The sequence below is a fragment of the Episyrphus balteatus genome, chromosome 4 (assembly GCF_945859705.1).
Source record: "Episyrphus balteatus chromosome 4, idEpiBalt1.1, whole genome shotgun sequence".
Classification (NCBI taxonomy): Eukaryota; Metazoa; Arthropoda; class Insecta; order Diptera; family Syrphidae; genus Episyrphus; species Episyrphus balteatus.
The window spans coordinates 72,971,305-72,988,778 of NC_079137.1; the positions used below are offsets into that span (position 1 = coordinate 72,971,305).

The 17,474-nt window shown below is 29.1% G+C and overlaps 1 protein-coding gene across 2 annotated transcripts in view; it reads right to left on the bottom strand.

Annotated features, from left to right (window-relative positions):
- The window catches only part of LOC129918014 (uncharacterized), a 41,116-nt gene that overhangs the window by 10,412 nt on the left and 13,230 nt on the right, over nucleotides 1-17,474 (bottom strand). The window contains exon 1 of one of the 2 annotated variants that reach the window (XM_055998305.1): nucleotides 7,268-7,413. The exons of the other annotated variant lie outside the window; for it this stretch is intronic. The gene's annotated coding sequence lies outside the window, so the exon portion shown is untranslated. Of the gene's footprint in view, nucleotides 1-7,267; nucleotides 7,414-17,474 lie in introns of those variants that run through there. 2 annotated transcript variants of the gene reach the window in all.

Here is a 17,474-nt window from a genome sequence, read left to right on the forward strand (position 1 = left end):
TAACATTTTTTTTTTTAACTCTGAGTTTGAGGACCATTTTTTCAAAAAATCTTAATTAAATTTAGTGGATTTAAATTTAAGAGATAAGAATGAGCTTCTGGCTTTTTAAAAATGTATTTTAAAATATTGTAGGTGTTGCCGTTGTTTTCAAAATATTTTTTTTGTGTTTGAGGTCAGAATGTTAGAAAATTGCATTTATCGCTTAAACGATGGAAGATTGTCATTTACTGCCTTTTATATATTTTCCATAAATTACCTAGAGAATCTTTTGCTATCATTTGTTTTATGAAATTTAAAAAAAAAAATGGTTTTGTTAAAAAAAAATTAATTTTAATTTTAAAAAACAATACGGCAACACCGGCAATTTTTAATCTATAGACTTTAAAGTATTTTTAATTACCTACGTTTGAAAAAAAAATCGTCAAAATCAGAGCTGTTCGGCCGGGTTCCCTAATAATTTGCTTTAGTTACTCTACTATTAACTAAATATTTCATTCGGATATTCAAAAGCAAAGAAGGACAACATTGACCTCATTATGAATTTTAAATATTGAAAATGTATCTTTTTTCTTTTGTGTATCTGTATTCTGTACTATCCAGTCACATTGATGTCCTTTAAGCCTTAAGCTATTTTAATTTTTTTTTTTGGCCAGATTCCCAGAATTAATATTCATTGACATATGAATTTTAAAATTTTTCTTTGTTCCATAGTTTCTTATGATTCTGTACAAATATTTAAACACAAAATGAGGACAATGCACCAGTTTAAGGTGAGGTACAGTCATACAGTATGAGAGATAGAGTTGCAATTTGTGTATTAGCAAAATATCCCACAAATGTTGTAGATACTAAAAACAATTTGTGTTTAGATTCTGATAGTTTTGTAATCAAACACAAAATAAAATATATTTCAAAATAGTCTTTCATCAACTTTCTTCTTTTAACTTTAAAGTTTAAAGGGCAAAGCTTTTACAACAAAAAAAAAAATTACATTAAATAACAACAATCAATTTCGACAAAAAGATTATATTTAACATAAAAGTTGTATTTTTGAACTAAAAGAATATAAAGTAATTACGTTGGCAATTAATTAACATTAAGAATATTTTTTAAATAACACAAAATTAGTTGTTTAAAATGAAAAGTCAATGCTATTATCTTGTTGAGGCGAAACAAAATATCAAAATAGTTTGACTATTCTCGCAAATGGTAAAATATTTTTCACCATATCAACAAAAATGAAGACTTCAAAGTAATAAAAATTAAGTAATCCCAGAGAACTTTTATTAACAAATTTTTAAAAATACAAAACACATTTATTTCACTATTTTACTACTTTTGATCTGTGACTTTTAAACAAACAACATTTGAAATGCTTTAAAAAGTTATGAAGAAATTTTCACGCTCTTAATTTGTTCTGCAGATCAACTAGTGTTCCTTTTAAAAGAACAACAAAAGCAAAAAGAACAACTACTGTACATATGTATATAAAAAAAAAGTGTCGTAATGTGTTCTAGAAGTTCATAAACTTGAACTCTTTTTCAGAGAATATTACTTAATTACCAATTTTCTGCTTTCAAATTTAATGTCATTTTTTATATTTCAATTTTCTGCAAAAAAAATTCCACTAATTATTATTATTATTTTTTTTTTTTTTTTGTAATTTATCTCAGCTACATTAGTCATCGCTAAATCAATAAAATATTCTTGTGGAATCTAGACATGCAATTTGAAAAAGAAAAGGAAAAAATAAATAAACAAACATAATCGGACACACGTGTGCTAATATATGACGGGGTTGTATTGATTTGTTTGGCTTCCTCTTACACGCTTAAAAGTCTGATGAATAAGAACAAGTCTGTGGTTTATTCATTGTGTATTCATTAATATATTCTAGTATTATATGAAACCGTGAACTATAGAAAAAATTGCAATAGTGTCAGATAAAGTTAATTGTTTTAATTCTTGGATTATTTCGCAATAATAGCCAACACAAAATCAGCTTAAGCGCATTAAAACAGGATAAGCTTTTTTGCTTTCATTTCGATTTTCCACTTCGATACCTCAAAATATTTTTTCGATATTGTCAGTCTGTACAGACTAAACGGATGGGCCGATCCACTTTAAACTTGGTAGGAAGCAGTTTTTGGGCACTCAGACGGTTTTTTGTAATCAATTTTTTTGGACCAAAAATAACGGTACTTGTCATATACCAATTTTGGAAAAGTTTGATTTTCTCAAAAACGGCTCCTGTATTTTGATTAAAAATACAAGTAATAATTTTTATACAAGATCTATCTTTTAATAATTTTTTGTTTGTTTTCAAAAATCGTTATTAACGGTAGGTACATCCCAAAGAACGGTTTTTCAAATATCTGCTAACTCCCAAATAAATAGTTTAATTCTGTGCAAAGGCATCTATATTGCCTTAAAATTTATCAAAAACAAAATTTAAAAAAAAAAACTGTTGGATTCAAAAAAAATTTGAAAATTTTTTATTTCAAAAACTCAAATTTTTTTAAACGTGACATTGAACTTTTTGAAATTTTCGTTTTAGGTGTCGATTAGTAATTGTTGTTAAAAGTGGCATACCAATTTAATTTTTTTTTTTTTCAAAAATTTATGAAAAAATTGTTTTTTTTTAACGGCTCTAAAATCTTACAAAAGAAATTTTAATAAAATTGCTTATAAAAAGTTTTGAGTTCCAAGAGCAAGTTCCTACGAACCAGTTGTGTATTTTGAGAACTTTGCTGCAATTTTGAAATAAAATTATTTAAAAGCTTATGAGAATTTCGAATTTCAAACATTTATCAACATTCCAACAATAAATTGATTTTTCAGAAAAAAAAATTAACTAAAAATTTTGTTTTGAAAATTTTAGTTCTGTTTCGTATAAAATTGTATTTTCTTTTAATCCATAATTTTTGTTGAAATTGTACTAGAAATTTTAAAGAAACTTAGGAATGAAATACACACAGTTCTATTTTCAAAAATAACTTTTTTTTATTAAATATTGCTTAAGACATTTTTGAGAAAATTAAACTTTTCTTATATTTGTATGGGTATACAGAGAAAAATAGACCACATAAAATAGAACAAAAACAATAAGATTTCTCTATGGTTTTCATCCAAGAAGGAAACCTTATTAAAACAATCTAGACCGAGAGCTGGGAGCATATTTTTTGCGTGAGAGGTAACCGATTCATATTAATATTAGAATAAGTCCCAGTCATGGTGATGACGAAAACGAACGTCTGCCAGCATGTGTCTGCGCCATTGCTGAGAAAAAGTGCATCAAAAGTACATTTTTTCTGAAAATTGATTTAGTCAGGGTAACCACCTGGAAACAATTGGAACCTGACGCCCTCGTCGCCCTGATTACAAAAACACCCATGACAGACGTTTTAACCGCGCCCAAATACCCGACAGACGAGTCCGAAAACGCGTTTTTTTACACGTTTTTAGGGATAGGGGTAACCACCTAAAAACAATTGGAACCTGACGCCCTCGTCGCGCTGATTACAAAAATACCCATGACAGACATTTTAACCGCGCCCAAACACCCGACAGACGAGCCTAAAAACGCGCATTTTTACGCGTTTTTAGGGATTAGGGTAACCACCTAAAAACAATTGGATCCTGTAGCCCTTAACTCCCTGAATGCAAAAATACCCACGACAGACATTTTATCCGCGCCCAAACACCCGACAGACGAACTTGAAAACGCGATCTTTTACGCGAACACAAGGGCTTGGGGCAACCATTTGAAATTAGTCTCATTCTGTTGGTCTTGACTCTCTGGCTTCAAAAATACCCATGACAGACGTTTTAGCTGTGCCCTTATTTCACGATCTTTTCGCGAAATAAGAAACCAAGGACTTGAGGTCACCACTTGAAATTAGTCTCATCCTGTAGCCCTTGACTCCCTGATTGCAAAAATACCCATGACAGACGTTTTATCCGCGCCCAAACACCCGACAGACGAACCCAAAAACGCGATTAAACTTAATTGAAGATTTTTGTGAACAAAAAATTTTTTTTCAAAAATTTTGCTTAAGTTTCATACATTTACTAATGCCAAAAGATTGGCTAGGCAATTAAAGGAAAACAACTATTTGAGAGTCATGGACAATCTTCCATCGTTTAGGCGATAAATGTAATTTTCTCACAAATTGACTTCAAACACAAAATATTTTGAACACAATGGTCAGCACCTACAATATTTGCATACACGTTTTTAAAAAGCCAGAATCTCATTTCTACATATTGCATTTATCGCCTAAAGCCCAGTACGCAGATCGCGCTAAACTAAATTTTATCTCGACAATTTTTATCTCTACACACGTTCGCTAAAAGCCAAGATAAATTTAAATTTAAAAGAAACGGCTGAATCACAGTTTCATTTACTTATACCTGCTTACATTCAATATTACATACATATTTTTTTTTACCTGCAGAATACCTTTTTTACGCTCTCATTTTGTTTTCTTTTATATATTCCAAGGTTTTTTTTTGCCTCTTATTCCTTGCAGCAACAACAACGACCACAAAAATGTCAAAATTTATCTGTGAAAAAATGCGCTCAGCATTATTTCGCGAGCTAAATTGTGAGGAGACTTTTTGCAAAAGTAGTAGATGACAATTCGAATATAGCGCGTGAACTGCGTACTACCTGGCTAAAAATCCTCGCTAAAATTTATCTTTGGAGGAAATTTGTATGAAAGATAAATTTTAGCGTGATCTGCGTACTAGACTTAAGCCATGGAAGATTGTCCTTCACTCATATAGTTGTTTTCCTTTAATTGCCTAGCCAATCTTTTGGCATTAGTAAATGTATGAAACTTAAGCAAAATTTTTGAAAATAAAATTTTTGTTCACAAAAATCTTCAATTAAGTTTAATCGCGTTTTTGGGTTCGTCTGTCGGGTGTTTGGGCGCGGATAAAACGTCTGTCATGGGTATTTTTGCAATCAGGGAGTCAAGGACTACAGGATGAGACTAATTTCAAGTGGTTACCCCAAGTCCTTGCTTTTTTATTTCGCGAAAAAGATCGCGATTTATGACTCGCCTGTTGGGGGTTTGGGTGGAGGTTAAACGTCTGTCATGGGTATTTTTGCAATCAGGGAGTCAAGGGCTACAGGATGAGACTAATTTCAAGTGGTGACCTCAAGTCCTTGGTTTCTTATTTCGCGAAAAGATCGCGATTTAGGACTCGTCTGTTGGGGGTTTGGGCGCAGCTAAAACGTCTGTCATGGGTATTTTTGAAACCAGAGAGTCAAGACCAACAGAATGAGACTAATTTCAAGTGGTTGCCCCAAGCCCTTGCGTTCGCGTAAAAGATCGCGTTTTCAAGTTCGTCTGTCGGGTGTTTGGGCGCGGATAAAATGTCTGTCGTGGGTATTTTTGCATTCAGGGAGTTAAGGGCTACAGGATCTAATTGTTTTTAGGTGGTTACCCCTATCCCTAAAAACGTGTAAAAAAACGCGTTTTCGGACTCGTCTGTCGGGTATTTGGGCGCGGTTAAAACGTCTGTCATGGGTGTTTTTGTAATCAGGGCGACGAGGGCGTCAGGTTCCAATTGTTTCCAGGTGGTTACCCTGACTAAATCAATTTTCAGAAAAAATGTACTTTTGATGCACTTTTTCTCAGCAAAGGCGCAGACACATGCTGGCAGACGTTCGTTTTCGTCATCACCATGACTGGGACTTATTCTAATATTAATATGAATCGGTTACCTCTCACGCAAAAAATCTGCTCCCGGCTCTTAGACTAATCGGGTTTTTCTTATTGTTTTAAAATCTGCAAAAAAAATAAAAAAAAACGATGACCAGGCTGGGAATCGAACTGGAGACTTCAAATCATTAGTCGCCCACCTTACCACCTGAACCAACCTGCCATGAAAATATTGATCGCGATTTTTGTTCTAGTGCTAAGTTGCAAAAAAAATCACCTTTTCAGTAAAATTTTAATAAGATTTTCTCTATAAAAATAATAAGAAATCTCCTTAAAAAAACCTTATTAATCGTTGATTTTAATAAGATTTTCTTATGAAATGTATGGAAGGTAAAATAATATGGCAATCTGTTAGTTTTTAGCGGGTCATATTTTTCTCTGTGTATAGGAGATGTGTCGATATTTTGGATCCTCAAAAATGTATTAAATAAAAATTAAAAACTCTTAAAAAATAGGTTGATAATTTTGACAATTTTGATTTTTCGTCCTTAATCCATAATTTTTGTTTCACTTTTGATACAGTTAATAAAAGCTTTTATGAACAAAAAAATTTTGAAATCGGTAAAGTTGCTTAAAAGAAATTAAAAAAAAAAAATCCTTTAAAAATATTTTTTTTTGTATATTGAATTCAAAATTTATCGTAAGAGTATTTTTTGAAAAAAGGAAATTTTTTGTAAACTTTAACTTTAAGAAATAGTCCAAATCGTAGTAAATTGATCCTGTTCAGAGATAATTTCGTTTAGTTTACTTCACTTTAAATGTAGTTATGTTCGCATAAAAAAAATCCTTTTATTTTGTAGCTTATAAGCTTAGATGCACAATTTCCATGTTAACAAAAACAAAACAAAAAAACATATTCATATTTGTTAATAACTACTTTTATGTAGGCATCGACATACATTTTTTCAACAACAAAATAAATGAACAAGTATAAAATGTCCCATATTGTGTATGCTCTTGAAGAGGCAATTAAGGGTAAGCCTCTTTCTAAGAACAAAAAGAATTCCGATTGCACTTCAATATAAGAAAAAAAAAAAAAAAAACACATCAGCATTCTTAAAAGATTCTAGTTGATAGCTTTTCTAAAGTCGGCTTTGTTTCAAAAGAATTTTCAAAGAAAATTTAGAAAAAAAAAAAAACTATACACGTAAATGAACTTTTATTCAGTGACCATGAAACGGAAATGCCTCATTTCCCGGTCCATTTTTCATATTATATTTTTGTACCCTCAAAAAAAAAAACTATATTATACCTTAACTCGACTTCACCACAGTGAAAATTATGCAGACAGTTTTGATGTATCACAATACTTTTTTTTGTTAGAAAGAAAAAATTGACAAAAATAATTTCGTTCCGCTCTACGCAATTTAATGACCATTAACATAAACTTGGCAACAATTCATGAATTTTTATTTAAATTTATTTTATTTTCATTTTGTTTATAAAAACTAAGCCAAGTTAGTCAATTAAAATTCAGAATATAAAAAAAAAGTTTAACAAAAAAAATTGGCATTATACACACAACGAACTCGTACCGTAAACAACTGGTAGACTTCCTCAAAAAATTTAACCTTAGGGTTGTAAAGTTTTGAAGAGTTGGTATATCCTTTTTTTTACTTTTTCGGGGAAGATGTTGCGCAGTCAATATTTATTTATTAAAAAATATCTCAAATTAATAAATAAATTTATTTTAAATAAATTTAATTGGTAGAAAAAAAGGCAAGTGCGAAAAATAAAGTCAAACAAAAATATTTGACGCACCCTCTCGATAGCTTTAAAAAAAAAAGCAACCGACCTCGAAGAATTTCGCGACAAAACTGCGCGAATTTATTTTCATTAACAAAATTGGAGAGGGCGGCCTGTTGTCGTGCCGCATTGTAAATTGCATTCAATATAGTTTTTTTTTTGTGCTCCAACAAAACTTAGTTGTGTGTGTTGGAAACTGATACATTTACAAAACAACCCTCTTCAATGGAGATTGGGGTTTGGGGGATTGGGGTTGGTAGTAGACAAAGCTGCTGCTACTTTGGGCTTTTATGTCACATCGACATGCGTTCGTATATTAAAAATCATGATAGATGAAATAGAATGTGCCTCTAAGTGAATGGTACTAAATTGTTTATTATTTATGCAAAAATTCTCTTTTTTTTTTTTAGGTTGGAAAATCAAAATCATTGTCACTTTTAGAAATCATTTTGAATACAAAAAAATATGTAGGTACATTAGATATGGATGTATTTGTTTGTATGTATGTAAGAAGCTTTATGCGAAAATTGAGCTTTTTTGTAAGATGAAAATGATGAATAGAAAATCAGCCCTATTTCAAAGTAATTTAGACTTTAGTAGGGGAGAATGAAGACGAGAAAAGACACAGATACATCTCGAAATGATGTACTGAATTAGAAGAAAAAAAACTACCTCAATATTCTATTACTTTTTCTGGGAAAGCAAACAATTGGCAATCTTTAGTTTTTATTATATTGCACATAATGAAAAAAAAAGGAAAGACACAAAACACGTGCACAGTAAAAAAACATATTAGATACAGATACGTATTTAAATCTTAAAAGTTTACTTTAAAGCTTTTTCTTCTGTCAAAAGGTCATCCAGTTTAATCTATTTCTTTAACCTTTAAAAGAAATACACGACAGAAGTCGCATAATCTTGTTGCTACTTTCAAAACATGGATTTCCACTTGGATCATATGTGCCCAAGGTAATGAAAGTGGAGTAAGAAGTTTATCTACAGCAATTTCGTTTTCAAATAAACTTTACCCCTTAACTTAAATAATTATTTTTTTTTAAGGCAAGATTTGATCGTTTTTTTTAGGAGTGACTTAGTCCACTTTCATAATAAAGGGCACATATTTATGTTCGCAAATCTGTATATCGAGGGTTATCAGATCTTATTAAAATTTTCTCGCAGACATCAATTTTTGTAAAGGTAATTTTTTGGGCAAAGTGGAAATGAGGGTTATAATGAGAGATTATTTTAAATAAAAAGCACGACTGTGTTGAATGTACTTGATCCTATGGTAAAAAGTGGCTTAAAATACTAAAGCTTTTTATAACAGAATATTTTCAATTAAATTTTATAAGAAATTTATTAAACACATGCAAAAATAATATAAAATTTTATTTTAAATTATATAAACATATCTTTAATTGCCAATTTTTAAATAGTCAGATAAACCTCAGATAGAGCTTATTCCTAGGAATAAAAGTTTTTTTTATATTGACATTTATTCTTCTGATAGACTAGCTGACGATTGAAAATCAGGGCTAAGTGTTTTTTTTTTTTAATTTCCGTACAAAGGATGCCCCAAAATTTCTTGTATACCTAATAAAGGAATTTATATTTTTATATATTTTTTTTTCATTGTAAAAAATCGTTTAGAAATATGATTTCTTATACGTAAAAATTTAAAAAAATCTCAAAAAAAAAGTTTAAAATAAATTTATTTAAAAAAAAAAAAAATTGATTTTGCGAAAAAAAAAAATTGTAATCCAAAAATATTTTATTTTAAATTTTGTCTTAATTTTGACATTAAGGTTACAAACACGTTTTTGTACAAAAATTTTCGTTGAAATGTTAGGTACATGTCACTTACAAGAAATATGTATTTATCAACTTTGAGGTTAAGGTAATTTTTTTTTTTTTTTCAATTATCTCCAACAGAGAATTGGCCAGTAACTAAAAAAAGTAGCATGATTATTCAGGTCATTATATTTTTCTTATCTTGAGAAATTGAAGTTTTAAAAAGTTAATAATTATATAGTAGAGTAACTAAAGCAAATTATTAGGGAACCCGGCCGAACAGCTCTGATTTTGACTATTTTTTTTTTTCAAACGTAGGTAATTAAAAATACTTTAAAGTCTATAGATTAAAAATTAAAAAAAAAAAAAAAAAAAATTGCCGTATTGTTTTTTTAAATTAAAATTAAATTTTTTTTAACAAAACCATTTATTTTTGCTTTCATAAAACAAACTATAGCAAAAGATTTTCTATATAATTTAAGGAAAATATATAAAAGGCTGTAAGGGACAATCTTAAATCGTTTAAGCGATAAATGCAATTTTCTAACATTCTGACCTCAAACACAAAAAAAATATTTTGAAAACATTAATTAAAAAAAAAAGTTATTAGAAAAATTTAAAATGACTTTTTTCCAAACTTTTTCTAATAAAATATGAATTTATTTAAAAAAAATTTTTGGCCATAAATATTATTAGTTGAATTTCGAAGCAAAAAAAAAGGTAAAATATATCACACTTTTGAAAAAAAAAATGAAAAATTACTTCAATTTCAATGGTTTTTTTTTATTAAAACTAAATTTTTGCATTGAAATAATTAATTTTCTCAAAGACTGTGGTAAATAGGAACTTTAAATTTTTGCTATTTAACTTTCAATGATGTTGAACTTTAAAAAAAAAATAAGTTACATTTTTTTTCAAAACTTTTACTAAAAAAAGTTCTTCGAAAATGAAATACTTTTTAATTTTTTTCATAAACCGTAATACATATTGACATTTCCTTTTATAATTTGAAATCATAATAAATGCGGCCAAAAAAATTTGAAAATAAATGCATTTTATATTACGACCAAGTTTAAAAAACGACATGTTAAAATTTTTTCAATAATTTTTTTTTTTCAAAAATCTGAGTTCAATTGCCATTCTTTCAAAAGCCGTTCATTCAATTATCTTAATTTTAATTTTACATACATGACTAAGCTTCTAGCTTTTTTCAAATATTTTTTTTTGTGTTTGAAGTCAATTAATAAGAAAATTGCATCTATCGCTTGAACTATGGAAAATTGTCCCTCACTCCCATATATTTTTTTTCCTTGAATTTCCTAGATAATCTTTTGGCATCAATTAATTCATGAAATTTAAGAAAAATTTTTGAAAAAAATTTGTTTTTGTTCATAAAAATCTTCAGTTAAATTTAAAAAATCAAAACGGCAACACCGGCAATTTTTAATCTATAGACTTTAAAGTATTTTTAATTACCAACGTTTGAAAAAAACAGATCAAAATCTAAGCTGTTCGGCCGGGTTCCCTAATATTGCCAATTTTTGAGCTTTAGTTACTCCACTAATAATTCAAGTATCACTTTGTATTATAAATTAAATTGTTCGGCTTTTACTTCGATTTATGATATTTGGTTGTTTATGAAGATTATTCCCAAAAACTTTATGAAAAAATTGTACATTTATTAAATAATGAAAAAATGTTTAATTTTTAATGTAAAACATTTTGTGCAAGGAATTGTATCCATTAACTTTGTTGAATTTTGTTTGGAAATAATCAAAAAAATTTGTTTACAAAATTTATTTTTAACTTTCTTTTTGATATCCATTCAAAATATGTACATATTTATTTTATTATATTAAAAAAAAAAAAAACGAAAATTACTCATTTGGACTTCTTTATATGCGCACGTGTTTGGAAAAATGCCATTAATTTCATTATAATTTTCTTCAATGTATACAAATTTTTTGTTTGAGGAAATATTTATTTATTTTGAATTTTAAAGCATAAATATACGTCAGGGTACCTATTTGAAATGAAAAATCTGACAGCACATGAACAATGAGCTTTGAAAGCAAAGCATTTACAAAAACATTATATTCTGATATAATTGGGGGGAAAACATTGTGACTATTGTAAATGTTTAATAACGGTTGAATTTTTATAAATCGCCGCCATTTTTCAATAAAACAAAATAATTTTTGAATTGTTGATAGGAAAAGAAAAAAAAAATTAAAAAAGTACGTATACGCCATACATACGTTCACTTTATAGGCCTTGATATTTTTTTCCACTTTACATAGAACCTCCATAGATAGGCTGATATATTTTAATCAGCCATAGACACCTTTCAAGCTGATAACATATCATAAAATTAATGCAAGAAGTTACGCTAATCATATGTCTAGTTTACATCCAATTGAAATAATTACCTACTTTAATCCGTGTTTCTTGACGTAAATATTAGAAAATACCAAGTGGGTTTTTACGTATCTGCATAATATTTATAACAAAAGGGTGTTTTTTTTTCAGACTCTTTATTAAAACATCTTAGTATCTAAGACATAAATACTGCCACTTTAAAAACACTTGAACTTAATAAACCAATAAAAATCTATTAAGGAAGTGTTTTTTTTATAATTACATAATTATATTACAAGCAGGTGTGTTTACACCTGCCTATAATTATAAAAAGTATTTACTTAATAGATGAAAGTCACGTAAGTTTTCATAATGAAAGCAAAAATATATTCGAACATGTAAGAGGATCTTAATCATCCATGTTTTTTTTTTTTTTATTCTATGATTTCTTGGCATTTCAGTTGTGGAGGTTTAAAATGTCATAAAGGTAATTTGGCAACACAGTTCATTTTTTGGACTCGATCCCTTCGCTCAGTGGATTGCATTCTAAATCTTTTTGTATCCTTATCTTCAAAATCCAACTTGATCTCTCAATCCTGCATGAAAACGCAGTAATTAACTAGAAGGATACAGGAAAAATGTGAAAGTTTGACACCTTTTTAAAACTCAGAACGAAGTGTCAATAATTGAAATCAATACATATTTTAGAATGGAAAAAAATTACATTCTTTTAAATTTTTAGAAGTAACACTTCTTTTTTTTGACAGATGTCAAAATGACATTTGTCTATAATTACCTAACCCATCGAATTATTATTATTATTAACAAACAGACAAAATTAGTTCTACCATTAATCTGTAATTCATCTTTACGTTACCCAAAAAATATTTCGCAAACAAAAATCTAGACAACAAAGAATAATGACAGATTGAAATAATTATGCAGAACAAATTTTCAATGTTGTCATTAAGTTCGTATTTCAAAACAGCCACACACCCACCAATATAATTCCATCCTACTCAACTGAATAGAAATAAACTTATACTCGGAAATATTTTCGCGTGCCATGTGTTACTTTAGATATAGAGATTAAAAGTTTGAACTTGATTAAATGAAATTTAAAACCCAATTATGTACAATTCAACAATGCAATGAGCTTGTGTCATTATTCTCACCACTAGACATATTTTATTTCTATTTAACTTTTAAATCACCTCAATTGAGCTTATATTTTTTATAATTTGTTTGTTTGTGGTCAATTAGAAAAAATCTGATTGACTTTGAAATTATAAATCTGTTTGTTTGTTCAACACCACATACAAACAAACTGCATTTGTCTCATTTCATTCATCTCCTCAATATAAAGTAAATTGAAGATTTCCTGCAAAAACAAAATCAACAATCAACAATAATACAGAGATAGGTAAACCAAAATCCACACTCCCTCAACTGTCAAGTTATTTGTCACGTTTTTGAGAAGCATAATACACAATTTCAATTGACATTTCAATGCAATCTGTAGATTGTATTAAATTTTATCTTGAGAGGACAACAACTACAACCACTTAATATATTCAGAAGAGCTTTACAAAGATTAGACTTTATTCTAAAGGGGGTGACTGACATTTTATTGGCTTAATAGAGAATTGACAGATTATATCTACACGTGGCAAGTATTCATTTTGATGTTATGCACGTGAAATTTTAGTATTGACATGAATATTATGTATCTGACATAAAAATGACATTTCAATGTCATCACCAATGACTATCTGTCATATCATAAAAATGATGTACGTCATGACACATGATATCAAAAAAAAAAAAGTAAATGAATCTTAAATTGATCCATTCCTATATTTTTTATTGGCATTTTGTTGATTTTATTTATTAGTCAATTTATATTAATTGACATAAATTTTGTACTGGAAATATTTAATATGTACAAATGTTCAATTTAAGACGATATTTGCACTTCTTTGTTGCTTTAAATTGATTCAATTGAACGGTAATTCATGCAAAAAGAAGAAAAGGCGCCGAAAGTCAGAGACCTCTGTTGGAAAGATTATGTAAAGTGTGTTAAAATCTTTGAAGTTCAATAATTACATACTTGGAGGTTATGTGAAAATCGAAAAAATGCAATCAATTGATTTGATTTTAATTTTCATATTTTTTTTTAATATAAAATTAAATCACATCACTTGAAGGGATGCCTTTGTAAATTACAATAAATTGTCAGTCTAGAATAAGACTTTTTTCTAGTAAAGTTCACATTTAATGACACTTTCACCAACATGTAACGTGACTGATGATCATTTGAGGACCATTTATAAAGTGCTGAAACGTGAATTGAAGATGACAGGGTGCATTTTTCTCCAGCTTATTTTCCAGTTCTATGACGTATAGAGAAAAAGAGAACAATTACGTCAACTGTTACTGATCAGTGGCAGTAAACAAACAGTCCCTGACTGGGCGTGTTCATATACCTGAACTTTTCACAGAGTTTTCACTACTCCGTGTTCTAAACCACTGGGCTTAGAACAAACATTTACTGATTTAACGTGTTCATATACGTAAACCTTTACAGAAATTTTTAAAATTTATTTGACAGATGTGATGAAAATAAGTACAATTTCTCAACAAAATCTCGTATACAAATTGAGTTAGGTAGTAGTCCAAAAATTCGTTAAGTTGTTAATTTGACAGTAATTGATATCTTTCTCATCGCATAAACCTCAACTGTCACATGTTTTTGTTTTTAATTGATTCAATGTTTGACATTAAGAACTTCCTTGGGAACAATGCGAGCCTACCTCATTTTTATACAGAATAGTATTATTAAGTAGAACAATTCCATTCATACTTCAGATTTTCCATTAATATAATTCAAATTGATTCAAACGTCTCCGTAGGGCGAATAGATAATGCTATAGAGTATTAACATACATTCAAAGTCTATTAATCAATATGAGGTCAAAGTTTGCATTACATGTTTGTCTTGTCTATTATGTCTGCGAGAGCCTTTGCCTTTCCGCTATCAAATGAAACAATACCAAGTAATCTAAATTTAGTTATTTTAATATTTGTTTAAAGCACATCAAAGTGAAGCATTTTTTAATTATTATTTTTTTTTTTTCAATTATATTATTTAATTTTTTTATAATTTATAATTTAAAATTCCACGAGACATCATTTATTTAAAGAAGGCAAAATCCAATTAAAATATCACCCATTATCTTAATAGAATAATTTTATATAATAAATTCCCATCACGAAGTGTCATAATATTAAGTAATTGTTCTAGTCTAGTCATCAGCTGGAAGTAGAAAATTCGACTTTGACATTTAATATCCAATATGGTAGCAATCTTTTTTAACTATGGTTGCGGCACTTCCTTTTTCCCTAACATAACCTTATCTGAGTTTTTCTTTGTTTCTTTTTAGAGATATTGATAGCATTTTTTTTTTTTTAATTTTTTGTTCTAATGACCCTAAAAAGATTTGTTTTTTATACAGGCGGTTAGACGGCACATTAGCAGGCGATAACAATTTTTAGAACTTACACACGTCTGAGACGTGATACGGTTTTGAATTTGGTATATTAATGTGTGTTGAAACGCGTGTCAAGAGGCATACGATTTCAGTATCGATGCTTGGGAAAAAATACAACATTGACTTTGAAATAAATCATGAAGATCTTAAGTTAGATTAAAAATAGATTAAAGTTAGTTTTTCATTTAAAGCTTCCAATATTAATTATATGAGCATGTAAACATACATAAGTCACGTGTTTAACCTAATCACGTTGATATTGAAAAAATGATTGAAATCTGGACTTAACTAAAGATAATGGTTTACTTAACGGGAATATATTTTAAAACCAGTTCAGTAAGTCAAATGTGAAATATGATAAAACTATTATCAAATTTTTCACATGTGTTTGTAGGTACCTCGTAAGATCTCACTTTTTATACGAGTACAGCTGCGTTACGAACTGTCAAAATTTTAAATTTACGACGATTCAAGTTATTAATAAAGTAGGATCACTGGAAATCGAATAATTTCGGCCGAAAAGGCCTTAGATCACTCAATACAAATATGATCGCGCTTTTTCGATGTTTTCTGTGCGATAAGGCGCGCTGGGAAATGTCAGTGTGCATTAGGGTGGTCCTTAGGAAAAAAAAATTGGGGATAGCCCCTAGATTGGTTCATAATCAGGAACAAAAAAATTCCCTAATTTTTTCAAATTTTTATCTCTAACTCTTCTTCTCCCTATTTTGATCAGAAGTTGTTACTAGCGAAGGGGCGATATTCTATGTCCAGTGTTGGGTAAATGGCGTATGTAAACCTATTAAACGTATGATCCGCCATTTACCCAACACTGTAGCAACTAGTAACAACTTCTTATCAAAATAGGGCCAGGAAGGGTTAGAGATAAAAATTAGAAAAAATTAGGGCATTTTTTTCTGATTTAGATTGGAACCAATCTAGAGGGCGTGTCGCACTCAATTTTCGCAAAAGAGTAAAATAAGGACTCCAAAATAAGGATTTCGAATATCGCAGTACATTTTATGTCTACACGACCACTTTAGAGGCCAATCTATAATAGACTTTAGCGATCTTAAGCTAATGGCAATATCAAACGGAGAGTTGCCAGAATGTGTAGTAGGGTGGGTCAAATTACAATTTTTTTGGATTTTTAAAAAGGCTCAGCGATTAAAAGGTGTAAATGGTTTGGTTAACTTATGAGTAAAATTTCATTTCAATATTTTAAACCTAATTGCCTCCGGATTGCGGTTTAATTTTTGAAAAAGCTGATTCTGAAGTATACTCAGAAGTATACTCTTTAATAAAATTGATAATAATTCTACCAAAATGGGCGGTTACCACGTCCTCTCAATGGAAAATCTCAATTTTTCGATTTTTTTCTCTTGTATGTACACAAGATCTATTAGCATTACAAGTTTCCATAATTTCTATGATATGCTAGTTAGTGACTCAATCAGCTATTGTTTTTGCAATTTTTGAAGGCCTATTTCTCAGAAACTACTAATCCCACGTAGATGAAAGTTTCTGAGGAGCTTGATTTTGACTATTAATCCAGTTAAATAAGGGTTTAACCTCGGAATGAATGTTAGTAGAAATTTTTTTTGCTCAATATCTTCCTTTTGCCATTCTATAACGTATCTCAAAAGTCTAGAAAAATCTCATGTCCGCTTGTCGCGATTTCAAGGACATATCGCGAAATGGAGATTTTCAAAATTAGCAAAAATAGGCTATGGTAGTATATACACATATGATACATGATTTCAAGGTATTTTTTAATGCTGATTCCAAAAAATCTAAAATTAAGACAATCTGACGTCTCTGGAAAAAGTTATACCTGTTTTTCATCTGTCAACTCATATTATTATAACAGTTGCAAACTTACTGCCGAAAAACCCTTAAAAGTTATGGTAGATGAACCAAATTTTGCATGAAGATTTTAGAATCCATCATTATTAAAAATCAAAACAATCCCTTACAAAAAATATATATACCTACGAAATAATGGTATTTTTTGATGGAGGGGCAAATTTTAGGATATGCACTAAAGAAGATTCTTGTTCATCTTAGGAATAAGTGCAAATAGGCTAATTTTTTTCATTTTAATCTTTGTTTGGATATTCTCTAACTACCCTCAAAAATCTAAAAAAATCTCATGTCCGCAAGTCCTAATTTTCTTGGTTTGAAAATAAGGTGCAGATTTTAAAAAATTAATAAGAAAAGTTTAAATTTTTATGTGTATACCAACATAAGCGACATGATTTAAAGGTATTTTTTAACACTAATTCCAACAAAACTCAAA